This window comes from Pteropus medius, unplaced genomic scaffold (assembly GCF_902729225.1).
Source record: "Pteropus medius unplaced genomic scaffold, Ma_sr-lr_union100, whole genome shotgun sequence".
NCBI classification, from domain to species: domain Eukaryota; kingdom Metazoa; phylum Chordata; class Mammalia; order Chiroptera; family Pteropodidae; genus Pteropus; species Pteropus medius.
Genome location: NW_024355205.1, coordinates 21,578,970 through 21,599,003, shown reverse-complemented (window position 1 = coordinate 21,599,003; position 20,034 = coordinate 21,578,970). Strand labels below are relative to the sequence as shown.

The 20,034-nt window shown below is 32.5% G+C and overlaps 1 pseudogene; it reads right to left on the bottom strand.

The window, feature by feature from the left end:
* Positions 1 to 1,259: 1,259 nt before the first annotated feature.
* Positions 1,260 to 1,375, bottom strand: LOC120599183 (uncharacterized; annotated as a pseudogene).
* Between the last annotated feature and the right edge of the window lie 18,659 nt (positions 1,376 to 20,034).

Genomic DNA, 20,034 nt, shown 5'->3' with positions numbered 1-20,034 from the left:
TAAACAACAAGGGGAAACAAAGTCACATCATCCATACTTTGTTCAGAAATCTCCACTAAACATCCAGGCTGAACACTTACAAGTTCTACTTTCCACTCAACACTAGAACACGTAATTTTTTTCTGCTACTTATTAACAAGGGTCACTTTCCTTCAATATCTATTAACATGCTTCTCATTTCCATGTGAAGTCTTACCAGAAGCAACTTTAACATTTATATTTCTACCAACATTCTGTCCTTGATGATATATGTATTCTTGAAGACTTGAAGCTTTTTCTACAACTGTTCTCACTTCTTTCTGAGTTCTGAGCTCTCACCAGGATGGCCTTTAACATCCATATTTCTATCAATAGTCTCTTCAAGGCAATTGAGCCTTTTTATTATGCACCTCAAAACTTCCAGCCTTTATCCATTATCCAACAACAAATTTCATATCATTTATGTAATTTAAGTATTTGTTATAGCAGCACTCCAATTCTTGACACCCAAGTCTGTACCAGTCAACGTCCTCCAGAGAAACAGAACCAATAAGATATGAAGATATAGATTTAGATAAATTTAGACTTGGATATAAATATGCATATGGATGTAAACATGGATATATACAGCAATTTAATTTAAGGAATTGGCTCACATAGAGGCTGGCAAGTTTAAAATCTGTAGGGCAGGTCAGCAGCCTGGAAATTCATGCAGGAATCGGTGGTACAGTCTTGAGGTAGAATGCTTTCTTCTCTGGGAAACCTCATTTCTTGTTCTTAAGGCCTTTAACTGGTTGGATGAAGCTTACTCATATTGTGGAGATTAACCTCTTTTACTTAAAGTCAACTGATTGTGTTAACCACACATTTTTGGGTAAAACCCAGCCTTCCTCCTATGTTTCTTTATTCTCATACTACTATCACATTCACAGTACTTCTGATATTGGAGGTATGAGAGTTTTACTCCACCAAGCAACTCCCTGTGACACCAGCTGGGTGTCCTTCAGGTTAACTCAATTCTGACACTATCGACCTAGAGATAGCATCAGATCCCACAGGTTAAGGACTCAGTCCATCAAGACTGCTCCCACCCACTTGAAATGCCAGTTCAAATTCAGATTATCACCTGTGCTTCTGACCAATTGGCTATAAATCTGAGGTTCCCACCACTCCCTCCTCAGGTTTGATTAATTTGCTAGGGCTGCTCACAAAACTCAGAGAAACACTTACATTTATTTACTTGTTTATTATTATTATTTTATATTATTTATTATTATTTACGCCTACAGCACCTGGTCTTCCTAGGTGGTCTCCCATCCAAGTACTAACCAGGCCCGACCCTGCTTAGCTTCCGAGATCAGACACTGGGCTTGTTCAGTGTGACATGGCCATAGACCATGGACCACGGCTCCAGTGGGGCACAAACCCAGGATCTTCTGCGTGTAAAGCAGACGTGCTAACTGCTACACTATGGAACCAAGTCCTATTTATCTGTTTATTAAAGGAAATTATAAAGAATACAGATGAATGGCTAAATGAGGAGATACATAGGACAAGTTCTGGGAGTTTTTCGAGCTCAGGGGCCTCTGTCCCTGAGGAATTGGAGTGTGTCACCCTCCTGGTATTCGGGAGTGTTCATCAACCTGGATCTCCCCAAACCTCACACTTTGGTGATTTTTGTGGAGGCTTCATCATGTAAGCATGATTATCGTTAACTCCATTTTTAGCCCTTTTCCATACTCAAGAGAATAGAAAGCCTGGCTAAAAATTCTAAGCTTCTAATCATGGCTTGATATTTCTAGTGACTAACCCCCATCTGAGAGCCATGTAGGAGTCCAACCAAAGTCACATCATTAGAACAAAAGACAATCCTATCACCCAAAAAAGTATAATAATTTCAGAAGCCTTGCGTCAGGAACCGGGGTTAAAGACCAAATATTAGAATAAAAGGTGTTCCGAGAGCTCTTATCACTTAGAAAATTACAAGGGTTTCAGAAGCTCTGTGCTATGAACTGGGGGCAGAGACCAGTATATATTTTCTGTTCTTTAACATCAGATTCACAAAATGCCTTCACATCAACCTAGATTTAGTGGTTGATTAAATAACTGAGTACTATAGTCTAGCAAGGTTGACACATGTAATTAGCATTACATGTGATGTACAAATTTTGTTTTTTAAGGCACATAATTAGGTTTTATTGTAAAATTAATCCATGTACAAATAAATTTTTGAAGAAAACACATTTCATATGTTACTCATCTTGAGATAAATTTATAAAATATTACACAAAGCTAACGACACAGGATATATTTACTCACCATTGTGTCTAAAATAAAAGTTGTTTAAAGAACCACATTGTTGTCACCTAAACTACAACTTTACAAATATGTTTTTAAATTAACTTATTTAATAGTTAAACTAAATAAAGCTTATGAATTTTATATAGTGAATTTGTCCTTAACTTTTATGTTGCTAATGGTCTCAATTTCTGTTTTGCTAAAATAATCTTTCTTTTGTTTTAGGATTCCAGCTGGTCCTAAGGAATTTCAATAATTCTAGTTACAAAATAGATTCATGAGAAGCTTAACTTCCATGACAAACACTGAAAGAACCATGAGTTGCTTTAATTATTTACTCCATATACATATTCCAACTATTCTCTATATGTGTTCTGTGGAGGGGAAATAGAATAGTACTTTCTGGGTCTTTCTAAAATTATGAAAGTTTTAGTTTAAAATTGAGTTAGTCAACTAGGAAAACATTGAGTAATAGGAGGTTATTTTCTAATGATAGCCTCTCATTTCACAGATTTAAGTCCATTCATTATTTAATTTAATACATGTTCACTTGCAGATATAATTTACAAAAATAAACAGTTTAGCATGACTGAGTTTATGTATGTATTCAAAGGATAAATACTGTCTAAATCATTTTACAAAGTGCAAATAAGCCCACAATAAATGGATTTTCTTTTGACCTTTTTCTTTTCTAATTACCGTACCAGAATTGGTCATCCAGGAAGTAAATGATAATAATTTTGTAGGCCAGGTGCCTCCATGCATTACACAACTGCTTATTGTTTGGTAAGTAAAATGGATGGGATGTGCAGGGAGAGTTCTAGCAGCATGGCTGGACAGAGCCATTACTGTAGCACTATTGTTGCATTTTAAATCTTATAATGGAAAATAAACATAAATATAATAAATAAACATAAAGAATCATTAGACCTCTTGATAAATACCAAAGAAGTCATATTATTATTTTTGCTTCTTGTGATTGGCTCTGATAATATTATAATGATATATCAATATTTAGCTGTTAACCACTTCCACATATTTATGTTGTCTCCTCATCAAAGGAAATAAAACATTCATAAACAAGCACTTATTAAGTCCCTTTTAATGTCCTGCAGATGATATTAACTCTTATTACAGGAATAGAAAGAAGCTTTTGCAATAAATGAGGAGACAATACAGGACAGTGGTTGTCTACGGATTCTCCAAAGAAAAAAGAAACCATAAGATGTCTGACTCCACTGATAAGTCCACTCCACTTATAATCTTTTTTTTTTATTACTTTGGCCAAGTTAACTCATTCCTCTATCTCACATACCATGTTATAATATGGGAATAATAATAATAATATCTATTTCTTAATGCATAATAAAGAATAATTAATTGAGATGACATACATAAAACACTCATAATGTAGGTTGGCATTAAATTCTCATTTGATATTATCCTCTAAATTTAAACATTCAGAAGAGTTTTATATGTATTAAGGATCTATTATATCACATTTTCTTTAAACACATCTTCTTCTTGTTTTCCTCCCTGTCAATACTATTCACAGTGCTTGCTAAACCTCCTTTCTGTTTTAAGCCAACACCTCCAAAGCTAACAGCCATTTCATAGAATTTCAGTTAACAGCCTTAAATGAAACCCACTTACTGTCTACTGATACAGTTTCTATCCTGGTCTTTTTCCCAAGGTTCTCATTCAAAAGTCCCCGTAGGAAACTGGGTGACTACTTAAGAAAGACGTGGTGTGTGTGAGTGGTTTGCATTAAGCATTCTCCTTTTTCTCCACAGTCATGGATGGATCCTATTTTTCTACTAAAATTTAAATTATCTAACATAAGATTCATGCTCTAAGCTCTTAGACAATCTGCTCCCTTTCTATTTTTATTTATTACTGGACCCAAATTGATGACCTCAAATGATTTGAGCACTTTGGAAACTTTGACTTACTCTTACTCCAGTGATCATCCGAAGTTTCTTTAATAGAATAGCCAACTCAACCCTGTAACTATCAGATAACAATAGGCACTATAAAAATAATAAAGTAGGGAAAGCAGGATGTTATTCAGGATGTAAATGAGAAGAAAAAACACTGATGATTAAAAAAGGAAAAAAATTAATGTAAGAAATTGGTAGTGAAAGTGATGAAAACTCAAACAGAGGTCAGTGAGGCAGTCTAGTTATTATAGCCATAAGGCTGTAGGGACTATTGGATCAGGTAGAATTATTACAGCTCAAATACTAAGTTTACTCAATCTATTAGTTGCCTATTATTAATCTAAGAAATTACCAAAAACTTAGTGCCTTAAAACAATGCACATTTATTCTTTTTACAGTTCTGGAGCAAGAAGTCTGAAATCAATTTCATTAGGCCTGAATCAAGATCATGGAAGTGCTATACTCCTTCCAGAGACTCTAGGTCAAAATTTATTTCCTTACCTTTTCCAACTTCCAGAGCTGCATTCCTTGTACTCTCTGGTTGGAAACCTCTTGCATCTTTAAAGCCTCAGTTAACATCTTTCTTCAGTTATCACATAGCCTTTCTTTTTCTGTTAAATTACCTCCTTTTGCCTCCCTTAACAAGAACATTTGTGATTACATTTATGGCCCACCCAAATACTACAGGATTATCTCCCTATCTCAGGTTAACTTAATCATATGTACAGATAACTCTTTTGCCATATAGGTAACATTCACAGAATGCAAGGATTATGGCCTGAATATTTTGAGTAGCCATTTTTCATCCTACCACAGTCTTTCTTTTGACTTCTGAAGACTCACATCTATTTCATATGCAAAACATATTTACCCGATTCCAACATTCTCAACATCTCAACTCATTATAGTGTCATTCAAGTCCAGATTCTCTTGTAAATATTATCAATTCAAAACTCATAAATTTTATTATCTAAGTCATCTAAATAAAACAAGGAAAAAAATTCTGATTCTAATTCATTCTAAAGTATAATTTGTCTCATTTATGGACCTATGAAATTTAAAAAGTTTTCTGCTCCCAAAATACAGCAATGGAACAGGCATAAGATAACAGTTAGAGAAACTCTCATTCAAAAGAAGAAAAAATTAAAGAAAGGGTTACCAGCTAAGCAGGCTCCATCAGGTCAAGACCTGGGAGTAGTTCTCTGTGGATCTTGACTCCATCCTCCAGGTCTATGGTTTCACTCTCTAGGTCTAAGGCTCCACTCTGCTGTTGAGTCATCCTTCCTTTTTCTTGTACAGTGAACATGTCTGCTGCAGCTGAGTTCTATCAGTCTGTTTTCTGCCTGTAGAATTTTGAGAGTCTGATAGCCTTCCTTCACTTTGTTCTTTTTCTGTTTCTTTTAGAACAAACTTGAGAGTTTCTGCTGACATAACATTCAGATAACCTGTGGATCTCCTGTGTATGTTATGGGGATTCACCCTATTGACAAGAGTGTCATCCTAAATATTTCCTAGATAATTCCATCTCTGTTCTTGAGTTCTTTTGAGATGGTTAAGAGCATCCATGAATTACATACTTAATTTCTTCAAAGAGCCCTTTGTGTGAATGAATATTCTGATTTTTTTAAATCCTTGTGAAGTACTGGCCAAAAGTTACTCAGTCATATCCTCAATCATATTCTATTTAGAGCATACTTTCTAACAGTAAATCTCTTAATTTTAGCATCTTTTTAAATTTAGATAAAATTACAATTTACCAACCCATTAAGTTTGGGTTCTTTTTGCTTTATTAGTTCTTTCTCAAATTATCTCTTTCTTCTTAAATTATTCAGCATGCAACAGAAGAATCCAGGATACACCTACAATATTTTGCTTAGAAATCTCAAGTAAATATACAATTTTATTGCTTATTAGTTATGTTTTCCATATAATTTTAAGATGCAATTCAGCTAAGCTTTCTACGACTCAAGATTTTTAACTTGGTCATATCTGCTGAGTTCATTTTGCCATATAAAGTATTATTCATAGATTCCAAGTTATTATTGAAGTCATTATATAGTCTTCACACCCAATGAAAGCTGATTCTATGGTGGGATCTAGCTAATAGCCCCATAAGAGAAGAAATGTCTGACAGAGCAACCCACTATGATGAGGAGGGAAAAAAAATTAACTTGACTTCTTGCTTTCTTCTAGCCTCTAAAATCCCATTGGTTCCTGTCATAGAACAACTTCAAATGAAGCGAACTGGCCCGAAAATCTGAGAAATAGAGCCTTCAGAGGTCAGATCATCAGAGATAAACTACAGAACAAAAGATCGAAAGAATTAATCTGAGAACTAGTTCCAGAACTAAGTCAAAGGATAGGGTGACCCAAGAGGGCGTTGTCATTTTATTTAAAATGGTCAAAAGAAAAGATCTCTATGATAAGGTGGTATTTAAGCAAAAGAATAAATAAAGCAAAAGAGAAAGACAAGTTCTTTTCTTGGGAAAGAGCATTTCAAACAGGGAATGGAATGTAAAATACCATAGGATGAAATTTAGACACATTTGAGGAAAACTAAGGGGCACGCATAGTTTAAATTTGGAGAGAATATGGAAAAAAATATATGAAAGGATACACGATTGCCATGAATGGTGAAGAAGAGTGTGTCTGCTATTTGCCTTATATTGTGCAGTATGCATTTACATACTGTGCATGGCAGCCTTGAGGCCAAAGTATAAAGTATATTTGTGTTTATGTAAATTATATAAGATTGCATCGATTCTTATAAAGAATATGGATTTACTTTCTAATAAACGAGAAGTCCTTGCTAAGTACTGATCTGAGAAGGGACATAGTATGACATTTATTATAAAAAGAATTACTCTAATACCTCTTTTAAGAATAAACTGCAGGGAGCAAACACTGAAAAAAAAAAAAAATAAGGATACTAATGCAACAATCCAAAAGTGAGATCATGGTGATTTCAGCTAGAAGGAAAAGGGATGAGTACTGAGTATATTATAAACATATATTAAAGACAGAGACAGGATGATTTGCTGATGAATTATATATGTAGTGTGAAAGTAGCACCAGAGTTTAAGATGACTACAAACTTTCTGGACTAGTATTTGGAGAAATTAAATTTTCATTTATTGAGAAGGGGAAACTATGAAAGAAATATGCTTTGGAAAAATTATCAGGAGTTAAAATAATAAATGTCTGAAGTATAAGAGGTCAAGTCATTAAGATGGCGATTACATTGGATGTTGATTTCACCTAGAATGATGGCATGAGTAGTATCAGACACTGTAAGTTAGAGACAAACTAAATGATAATTGAGAGTTTGGTGAGCAGGTAAGTAAAGAGAAAAGTGAAGTCAGAGCAAATTGAGATAAAGGTAGATGAGTGAATCTTGAATATACTTTTTTCTACATTTTATTATCCAATAGATAACTAGCTGTGTTTTCTATTACTCGAATTGCCTGAGTAAACCATTTGACAAAACACCTTGTTGATGGATCAGTTTTCTGTTCAATTAATTGTGTTGGTGCTGTCAAGATTTAAGCAGTAAAGTATATGAAGGGGCACAAGGACCTCTTTGTATGTCTAATCCCTAACCAAGGCCCTTGCATAGAAAAGGACTTTAAATACCAGTTTGTTGTTGTTAGTGTTGTTGATCAACTCTGCATTTCCATGATGTCAAGTAGGAAATTCAATCTCATATAAATGATTTTTTTCCCATATAGATACCCATCATTTTAGGACTGAACATGTACAATGAAACAACTTTGTTTTTTGTAACCACCAAAAACTTTTGAGCACCCTTTTTACATTTGCAGAATGAACCACCTGAGTCCATGCCTTCCCAAGGAGAGGCCAAAAAATTTACTTTCTGGACTTCCCTTGAAACAAGATTATAAGCACATGACCTAGCTCCTCTTATTAGGTCAATGAGTGGGACTTTGAGTGAGAAGTTAAGAGTAGAATTTATTCTGCTAAGGATGGGGTTAGAGACATTAGTCTTTCCAGTCACCAATGGCAGAAGTAAAAGTAGTTCCATTTAATCCCAAGCATGAGTGTTGCTTTTAGTGGCTGCAGCAAAGAGATCTTTGTGGTTACAATGGAGTATTATTGCTGACTGAGCAGGCTTTAAGCTTAATTCTCATGTGTCCATGGAGATAAGGTGTGCTACTAATATCCTCCAATATATTTCTTTTTTCTGTTAACAAACTAGATCAGGTCTTGTTTTTGCAACTAAGAAAATGATAGAGTAGACAGAGTTTGGGGTCATCTAATAAATATCTCTCATTGTGCACGGAAAAACACAATGTGCAGAGTCTGATTTTATTTTTGAAATTTCATAGTCAAGTAGAAGTAAAATCAGGATTAAAGACCATGTCTTTCAAATACTAATCCTATGTATTCTTATGAAAAAAAACACTAAGAAAAATCCAGAAACTTTTAAACACTTAAATATCTGGATATCTCACTGCATACCCCTAAGAAAAATTTACAACAGTATGACTTTTTATTTTGTCTTACCAACATAGTTAAAATTGATCAAGAAATAAATTTTCTTTGTGATATTAAAGCAACATGAAAAAAAAGCCACCATATTTTCACAATTATGCCAATGAAAACTCCTTAGATATCAAATCATTTGCTACAGAAAGAACTAGGCTAGGTTTGCCTATCAATTCAATAGATAGATGTGTGGCGAGAAAGTGAGAAAGGGAGACTATCTCCTTTCCGTTACTCCCCAGGCCTTTTAAAAACTGTTATACTAAAATGATCTGAAAAAATGTTTCTTTGGGTATGCATTTACTGGGTTTTAAGGCTATTATTTCTTTAAAGAGAAATGATAAACTCCAGAAAATTATTTATAGGTTCAGATTCTTTCTCTACAATATATGACTTGCTTCCCTGACCTAAAGGTCAGCTATCTTGGGTCTTTTTAAAGCTGTGGATGAATGAATTTTTGAGCTAAGAATTATATTATGGTAAGCATCTTTCTCTGTGAATATTTTTCATTCAACTCTTAGCTCTTTAATTCAGGAAATATTAGATTAGAAACACTTCAGAAATTCTCAAATGTTATAGGGGCATAAGTGAAGAAAAATGATCTTAAAGATAGCTAAGGACTAAGCCACATATCAAGACTAACAGTTAACACCGCTCTGAAAAGCAAAATGGCTGCCCACACACTCTATAAAACAAGTAGTATAACTCACAGGAGAGACACGATTAAAGAAATCGCATATATCATGGACCCAGCAGTCTGAAATGTCCTTCCTTTTAGGATTGCCAGAGGATATATTTCAGGAATTTATTCTTGAGATTCAAGTCACAGAAAATGTAGATTTTTGCCTCTTAAACTTAAAAAACATAATTAACAATATTTACACATTTATAATGTTTGTTTATTATTTTTTAGTTATTTCTATTAAAAATATTTATCACAGCTTTAATGTTCAAAATGGTATGTTAGCAATGAAAGTCTTAAATAACCAAAATGATATTAAAAAAAATCTATCAATTATGAATCTTGTATTTCAGTTATTAAGAGGAAAAAAATAGAAATAGGGAAAAAATAAAAAAGGGACTATGACAAATGTATGGAATAAGATATCAGAGAAACACATAGATGATTAGCTAATAAAGGCTATTGTATTCAAGAAAAGCTTCAAATTAGATGTAATGTTTGAACTAAGATCTGAATCATGAGTTCAATTTAGCTAAATAAAGAAAAATGTTTCAGGAAAAGGATACATTCAAATTGGGATTTGACCTGAGACATTACTTCGAAATTTGGTAATTGATTTTGTAACATGTTAAGTCAATGTCTTTCCTCAGTCCTGGTTTATTTCTTATTATTTATTTTATTATAGAAATCCCATTTTTCATTCCATCTTTCAAATATTTCTGAAATACTGTCACCTTTCCCTTCCCAATGTTGTTGCTTTAGTTGAGACCATATAATTTCCTGTTGATATTACTACACCTACCTTCTAATTGACCTCTCTGTCCTGGGCTATTAGTTCTCAGTACACCCATCTTTTTCATCCTGGATTCACCCTTCACACTGCAGCCAGTGAAAATATTTTTAAAATGTATTTATGTAATCAATGTTCTCCATTATTTAAAATGTCTCAGTGTCACTCCATCAAAGTGTGTGGTTAAGATTTAAAGAAGACCTTAGCACAAAGCTCTTGGCTATATTTGGGGAATTAGCAAGGCTCTTTATGATGTAACCTATCCTTGCCTTGTTACCTGGTATTATGTTATAAAATCTTTCTTTGTTCCAACCAGTAAGAATCAATTTTAGCAACCTCAAGGGATACTATGCTTTGCATGGAGGGGTTCCTATGACCTATTTTTTTTTTTTTATCCATCTTTCTCTAATGTCTTCCTGAAAAAAAATGTTATATTGCTACTTTTTTAGTTGTTCTCACTTATTCTACTAACTTTAGATGTATTTGTTTGCCCTACCTTTGTTCTGTACCTGGATTCTCTTCATTTCATTTTTTATGTAGTATTTTATATGTCTCTGCCAGTTCAAACTGTTTTGCCAAATACAGGACAATTGTCTTCTTCATATCTATATCTTAGCATAGAGAAGTCTGTAGATTTGTAAGAGTTCAATAAATAATAGTAACATGAATGAATGCCTTAATATTTTGCACTATCTCAATTATTTTTTAACAGAGGTATGAATTCTAAAAAAAATTAACAATTTTCAGTGATAATTTTTGTATTGAATATCATATATATTATATTGAATTTAATATATAATTAAAACTATAAATATATAATACTTTATTCTTAAAATTAATAATAATAGTGGTTTTTAATGATGTCATAAAATATTTGCTCAATTTCCCAAAGAACAAAATAGCCTATTTTTAATGTGTATATTGAACTTTTGAAATATCACTTTGAAATAAACTGAAATGCATGGAATACTCTTTAGAAATATGATTCAGGCATACCAGTTTATAGGCCATGCACAGCATGCACACAACTAAATTGTTAAATAATTTATGCCAACAGCTAGGTGGTGAAAATAACTAGAAAATGAAAACTGTTTTCCTACTCAGAACACATCTATTGAGGCAGGGGAGAGAACTGTTGAGGCAAGAGTCTGGCAATATTTCTTTCTCCACTTGTAATTTTTTTTTTCTTCACATTTTTTTACCCTTTTCTTAAATGTAAGACATATTTAGTTTCAAAACAATAGTTGAAACATTTAGAATCTTGGAAGTTTTTTGTAATATATAAAATCTATATGTCTGTCTGTTTGTCTATCATCTCTCTATTTATTTATCTATCTCTCTATCATCTATCATTTATCTATATTTCATAAAACCAGAGATATTTCACTAATGATTTACTCATCCTCTTTACTTATAGTTCTTTTAGCACAAAGCATATATTCAATATTTGTTGATCGAATTTGTTAGGCTTATGAACACTTTATACTAAATTGAAAGCATCTATTTTTAATTCCTGTTTAAAGGATACTGATCTTACTTATATCTGTTCAGAAAATGCTTATCTGCATGATATTTGGAGAATATTCTTCAGAGAAGTGAGTCTGTCTTCAGTTAGTAAGTCAGTATGAAGGGCACTACAGGAAATACTATGGAAAAATTTTCTTAAATGGTAAATTACTCCTGACAATACTTCTACTTATACTATAGAATAATAAGGCCTAGACTTAAACTAACTGTACTGAAAAACAAACAAGAGAACCAGAACAATATTTTTCAGACATTAGATAACAGTACAGATCTGAGATCATAAGAGAAAAAAATAATGAGTTACAGAGGCACCACAACTTCTTTGGATGTCTGCCTGCAGGTATATATTGCATCTCAGGGCATGAACAGCAGCCCTAAACAAAGCAGAGCCAGTCTCTTTAGTCGAAATGAAAGAAATGAGAGTTCAGGAAATGAGAGTTCATAAAATGTCTGAATGTGGAAGGAGAAATTCTTAAAAGGAGGGAGCCACACAGAAAATGAGCTTCAGAAATTGGCATATAATTCCTCTTGTGTATTGCCCTTGTAGAGTTTCCTTTGTGGAGAAACTCCATGAGGCCAGGCAAAAATGACAGGAATTTTAAGATAAACAATTCCCAGATGTCACAAAGAGCATGAAGATATTTCATCTCCATCCTTATCGATTATTCAGGGCATTCAAGGGATACTAGAACAGTCACACCTTGGTAAAAATGCAAAACTGTATTCAGAGTAAAGTCTACTTGAAACATTCACAAACAAACCATGAAACAAAAAAGTAAGCTAGATAAGCAAATAACTTTACTGCCTTTGAGAACAAAGTCCAAGTTTCGTTAAAGAAGCAAAACAATTCGACACTTCACAATGTGTTTTATAGTCACACAGAGGAAGAACAAATTTCTCCCAGCCAAAATTGGTAAAGATGTCAAGTGTCACATATGCACCAACAGAGTATGTGATTCTTTAATAAGCATCTGATAAAGTTTATCCCAAGAATGCAAGGTTGGTTTAACACTTAAAATTAAATCACTTTTTAATTTATTCTTTGAACAGATAAAAGTAAGAATCCATAAGATCATTTTAATAGATTTACTCCTGATAAAAGTCTTTTGCAAAATAGAACTAGAAGGAAACATCATCAACCTGGTAAACAGCTTACAGAAAAATCTATACCTGAGACCATATTTAATTGTGAAAAATATAATGCTTTCCCCATAAATTTGGAAACATGTCAGGGATGTCTGCTCTCATCTTTTTTATTCAACATTATAGTGCATTTCTTACCCAGTACTACAAGTAAAAAAATAAAAAGTAAAAGTTTACAAATTAGAGAAGAAGGAGTATAAATACCTTAATTTGGAGATAACCTGATTGTGTACATAGAAAACCCATAAGGATCTACCAAAAATGGCATAAAAAGTAAGTTATGAGTTTACCTAGGTTTCATGATCATAGGACACTAGGTTAATTGTAAAATATCAACTTTATTTTTAATATACTAGCAATAATTAGAAGTTGAAACAAAATAACAAAAAAAACAAAATACATATAATTTCATGAGATGTTCATAATCTATACACTAAAAATTGAAACTTAGGAAAACTAAAGAATACCTAAATAAATAGAGCTATACATGTACATGCATCAGAAAATTCAATATTGTAATGAAGTTAATTGTCCTAAAAATGATCTGTGAAAACTACAAAACTATCAGCATAAATGACTCTGTTCAGTCCTACTGCATTATCCACAGAGACTTAACCAGACTGTAGCATGACTTCTATAGACCCAAGGCCATATCTCTAGGTCGACCCAAGTCTCTCTTGAAATAAGTGCCTGAAAAAGCTAAACAGTGCCCAAAGAGTGTTCCATCTGAAACCTGAGAATAGGCTTTTGACCTTCCTTTGTTTAGCACATTTTACTTTAGCAAATTACAATTGTAGATTGGAAATCATTTCCCTACTTCTTTGAGAAGTAAATATTCTACACCTCAGAAACGTTTCCATTAGGACCTGGGAGCCATCTCTTTGAGATACAAACATTTAAGAAATAGCTCCCATTTCTCCCAGTTCTTATGGAGGGATGAGAGCCTAATTTTGAGAAGGGCCTTGCTCCAATTGCAAAATTACCTTCCTTCATAAAGATGAGGAGTTTGCTTCTCCTCTGAGAAAGGGAGAGTTCCAGCTTGCAAATACATTTGGCCTAATCACATTGACCAATATCCTCCCCCACCACCTTCAATATTTTTCTTTTAGCACAACCCAGCATTTAAAAGCCTCCTGCCTTTCATTTCAGTGGAATTGAGCCCAGTTTATACTCTATTTCCCCCTATTACAGTGGTATGAATAAAACCTGTCTTGCTGTTTTTAACCAGTGCCTTGTGAAGAACTTCTTTTTTACATCTATATATTCAATAAAATTTCCATCAAAATCCCAGCAGGTGTTTTTGTAGAAATTGAAAAGCTGAAGCTAAAATATGCATAGAAATAATAATAATAATAATAAAAAGCTTGTAATAGCCAGGAAAAAAATAGCTGGAGGAATTGCAAGACAATAAAGCTATAGCATAAAAACACTGTGATATCAATGAAAGGATAGGCATATGGGAAAACGAAATAGACTAGAGAGTCTAGTAATTGACCTACACATACCTGGTTAATGGATTTTCTACAAAGGTGCCAAAGATTTTACACATGAAAAAAAAATTGTTTACTAACCCTTATCTCACACTCTATAAAATATTAAATTAAAATGTATCATAAAATTGAACATCAAAACTTCAAGAAAAAAAAACACAGGAGAAAATATTTGCAATGTAGACTAGGCAGAATTTCTTATGTTGTAAAAAAAATCATAAATTTTAAAAATGATAAATTAGACACCATCAAAATATCGTTCACAAAACAAAAAGGCAAGTTATAGATGGGCAAAATATTTGCTATGTGTATAGTAGATGAAAGAGTTCTATATAAATAATATAACTAACACCACACAATAATGAGAAAATCCAATTAATATATGGATAAAAATTTGAACAGTGTTTTTATGAACACATAAAAAAATTTATTGACATAATTAGTAATCAGACTAACACATATTAAACTACACATCTATTTGAAAGTCTTAAAAAGAATAATAATTAAATGCATTGGTGAGAATGTGTAGCAACTAGAATTTCCATATATATCTGGTGAAAATGAAAAATGGTTAGAATCATTTGCAAAATGGTTTGGTATGCTTTTATGTAAAACATGTACTTACCATATGTCCCAGAAGTTTCACTCTACAGTATTTACCTCAGAGAAATAAAAACATATATCCACAGAATAACTTGTACATAAATATTTACAAGTTTTATTTTAATAATAAAATAAGTAAACTACTCAAATGATCATTCACTAAGCCACCGCGAATGGTTAAACAAATTATGATACAACCATATTATATCCATATAATAGAACATCACTCAAAAAAATAGGGGGAGATAAATTACTACTACATGAAACAACATGAGTAAATCTCTAAAAGGTCATGGCAAGTGGTAGCAAAAAAAAGTTTATGCGAGAAATAAATAAATGTCTGGGAACTGTTATAATGAAAACCTATTTCACATGATAAAGTTTTTACAGTATATTTGCTTTTAGACAGTTGTTATCATTTAAATGAAAGCATTTGAACATATATTCCACAAAAAATTAGAAAACAGAAAAAAAAGGATTGAAATAACCCAAAGTAGAGAGAATCAGTTCAGAGAGAATATACTTTAAGCAGAGAGATTAGTTAGAGGAAATAAAATGAAAGTGCATTTTAGTAATTGAAGGAAATGAACTTCTTGAAGACTTACAAAAAGTGAAAAAATTATGAACTGGTACTTGCAAACAAACTTCTTTATCTTAAGTGTACTTCCTGAACATCCAGGCTCCAATATCCAAAACCAACTCAGTTTCTGACTCTTATCTTCCCTCTATCCCAGTTCCTCTCACAATCTGATAAAACATAATAAAATGTTTATTTGGCATTTCAGCTTGGATAGATAACAAACAGATCAAATTTAGGAATAACAAAAAACAAAGTCATGATCTATACCAGTGCCCTCATATTTGCTTTTTACCCTTCTCAGTTCATGGTAACTTCATCTCTCAATTTTTCGGAACTAGAACCATGACTCATTCTTGTCTCCTCTTTTTTTTTTTTTTTTTTTTCCTCACAGTATATTTGCAAATCCTCTCACTTCTATCTTTAAGATATATCCAGAGTCTAACTCATTTCCACCATCTCCATCACAACTACCCTGGCCCAAGCACAGTAGTCTCTACTGGATTATTGCAATAACCTCCTAGATAGACTCCCTTCTTCTACCTTTGTTCACATAAAGCCTACTCTCCAGAGGGCAGGTAGAAAGATCATATTAAATTGTCCATCAGAACACATCAATCCTCTGCTCAAAACCAGTCAATGCTTCCATCTCACTCAGTGTAAAACCTGAACTTTCATCTACAGCTTAAATCACTGTTAAATCTGCAATCTTTTACTCTCCCTTTGTTCACCCTGTCCAAGCCTCACAGGCTCTTGGGCTCTGTCACTATTTCTTGAAGGTGCTCATACTATCACTTCACAGAATTTTATTTGTTATTATCTCTGTCAAGAAATCTTTCCTCAGATATCTGCCTGGTTTAACTTTTTGCTTCTTGAATTTTCTACTCAAATTACATCTTATCAGTGATGCTTTTTGATGACCTTTTATAAAATAATCTATCCCAATTACTCCCTATTAATCTTATTATCCCATATTTTCTTTATCTATTTTAAAAATTTAATGTTTGTAGTTCCACTACAATATAATCTTGAAATTTATTTGTTTACTGTTATAAACAAAGTAACTTGAAAAATGTCAATCACATTGTTGGTACTTTATAATGAATTAATAAAGTCTCCACACACCATACAAACCATACATATATGATATCTATTGATCTGAATGCTTGTATCCAAAGTTTATTATTAAATTTGCTTAAAATTACTAGACTTCATAGAAGGAAATGGAAAGAAAAAATATTACTTTTGATCTTTATTTCTCTCTTACTTTTGTTTCTTCTTTATATTTTCTTTTCCTGAAAATGTCAATTCCAGGATATGTTTAAATATTTTCTTTCAATTAGCAATTTTTTTTATGTTTTATATTGTATTATATCTACAAACAATAACAAGCCATAAACTTGATGGATAATATCTTTTAGCTATGTATACCCACTTTCTCGTAACTTTATATAAGTTTATGGTCTCAATATAAAGCCAGTAATATCAATATAATTATTTAAATTTGATTATAAAATAAACAGTTAACAGAAAAAGTGAATTTTTGCCTCATTATTCATTCCTCCATTCATCAAATATTTATTGAGCCCTTCTGTATGCCAGACTCTATGTCAGGTACTGGGACACAGCAAAAAACAAGAAATGTGTTCCCTAAATGAAACCTAGAGTGTTTTGAGGATTACAGATATTAAATCAAAAATACAGGAAAAAATTATTAAAGTAGTTATGCAGAAAAATACAGAGGGACATCTGAAAATACATCAGTAAATAGAGTAAGAGCAGAATGAGTCATATTCTCACAAGTATGACAAAGTCACAAATAAATTTGTCAAAATCACATACTTGAATTGTATGACTTAGTACATGAAAAAGCTAGAGAGGTTAAAATTGTGCTTCCAAAATAAAATAATCTCTTTCTAACTTGTGAACAAGAAATCCATCAATGGATTAACCAAAACAGCACTATGGTCAAATTATGTAACATAGCTGTAACTGAAATTTATATTTTTTTAAGTAATTACAGGAAACAAAACAGTTAGTTAATTATGTTAACATTTTTTTCATGGAAAATATGCTATGAATGTATTTGAAAGTTCGGTATCAAGTAGATCGTTTGTCAGGTGTTTTTACACCACATAGAATAAATCTTATCGTTGCCAAACAAGAATAAATGTGCTCATTCTTTTGTATTTTGACTTTTAAGTTGGTGCCAGAGTGCCACTGAAATCAACTTCTGACTAGAGGAAATAAAATAAACTCTCCAAAGAGCTCAGCCTATCAAAGTGGAAGGAAAAACATCTCTCTCGTATGCTCAAATAATGGATGCTGCATACATAAGTAAAATTCAGGAGAAACTTCAGTTCTTCTCACATTTAAATTAAGTTGTCTTGTTCAAACCTATGCTGGATTTCAGCATCTTAGTCACCCTAGATAGAAAAATGTATTTGGATCTATAAATATTAGTTTTCATATATGTGACACTGAATTTCTTTTCACCATAGTGAGGCAGATTCTGGTAGAAAATAAATGAGTAAGAATACTCAGGACTTAGTTGCCATGGAAACTAGCAATATCTTTTCCTCATGATTAGACATTGAAGTAACTGGTTTTCTTTCTTTTTTATTTTTTTCTTTCTTTCTTTTTTTTTAGTGAAGAGAAATAACTCTTGATTTTTTTTATCTTCTAAACTAATAATCTATAGAGTTTTCCTTTTGCACTAAATTCCATTTGCTTTGTCCTAGGAGTCTCTGAATTATTATTAGTTACATATTAAATAAACTTGAAAACCTTTTGTTTCTCAGTTATATGAAAAATAAAAACTCTGAGTTATCATTTAACCCCAAAGCCGATCTGAAAACTGTTGTTTCAAGAAAGAGATGACGTGATAATGTTGCCTTCAAGGAATTACTTTCTGCTTATTATATCTAATCAGTGCATGTCTATGTATGGACGTACACCTTGGTGTGATATATACACACACAGTGTATACACCAAGATGCTTTTTTTAGAAATATGTACCTTTACAAGATGTCAGTACAGTCATACATCACTTAACAATAGGGATACATTCTGAGAAATGTGTCCCTAGGCAATTTTGTCCTTTTACAAACATCACAGAATGCACTTACACAAACGTCAATGGTATAGCCTACTCCACACATAGGCTATATTGTGTAGCATATTGCTATTAGGCTGCAAATCTGTACAACATGTTATTGTGCTGAATTCCATAGGCAATTATAATGTATTGTGCTAGGACGTTAAAACAGCTATGATGGCCAATAGAATTTTTTCAGCTCCATTAAAATCTTATAGGGTCACCACCATATATGCAGTCCATGGTTGACCAAAACGTTATTATGCAGTGCATGACTGTAATTCAAGATCTCTGAACACCAATATAAAAAATCCCCAAAACTCTTCTATCGAGGCATTGTTACCTGAAAACAGAGAGAGGACACCTCCCTACACATAGCATAATCTGTAGTGCCTTTTTGCATAGATATTAATGTTAAATACCTTACATAAATAAAATTTTTCATACATTAACAAATATTTGGTATTTAATCTTCAAAATGTGGGACATCAATGGTGTAGATTCTTGGGAACTGCAAATTTATTCAACAAATTCAGAAGGTTTTTTTTCCTCCTATATATTTCTCTCCAGCTTCATCACACCTTCCTGCACAAAAAACAATAGCAATTTTCCATACTCTCATCTGGTATTTTTTTTCTTATTTGGCCACACATCTTCAAACCTTTCCTAGGGTATGTGCCACAAAAATGATTTGGCTACAGTTTTCTACATAAATCTGGGCACGTTTAGAATAATTTCCAGGCATAAACAAACTTCTAGTTAATTTATTCCTTATATACCACCTACAAATATAATATGCATTTGTATTACAATGTTGAATGAATTAAAAGTGAAATAAAATACTCTTGTTCTTATTTCATTTTTTCTTTTTAGTTTATATTAAATTTTTCATATAATAATCGCATATGAAAGAGACTAAATAATGTGACTTTAAAAAACTCTCTCACTCTACCTGCTCCAACCTAGTCTTACTCCCAAGAGATAAACTCTTAGATTGATTTGTACTTTTACTTTGAGTGCCAGTTCTAATTGGGCTCAATCTAAAACATTTCCAAAGGCATCTAAGTCTGAGAGTTGGTATAAATAGCTGTGTAGTGGACAAAGGAGGATCAAGGCATTCTTGTTTTGTACTTCAGTGACAAGACTAATTACCCAATCTGGAATCTTGAGAGTCATCCAAAATCCTACTCCTCACATCCAAGCCGCAACTAAATTACATCTTAATCCCATTCTTCCTTTCTCCATTCCTACAACCAGCGTCAGAGATTAAAAACTCATTTTTTCTCTCCTAGATTATTGCAATAGTCACCTACATTTTATCATGCTGGTCTGACTCATTTTTTTATCTTTTATCCAGTCTACTACCAGGGTAATCTATCTAAGGTAAAAATCTTACATGTAGCAA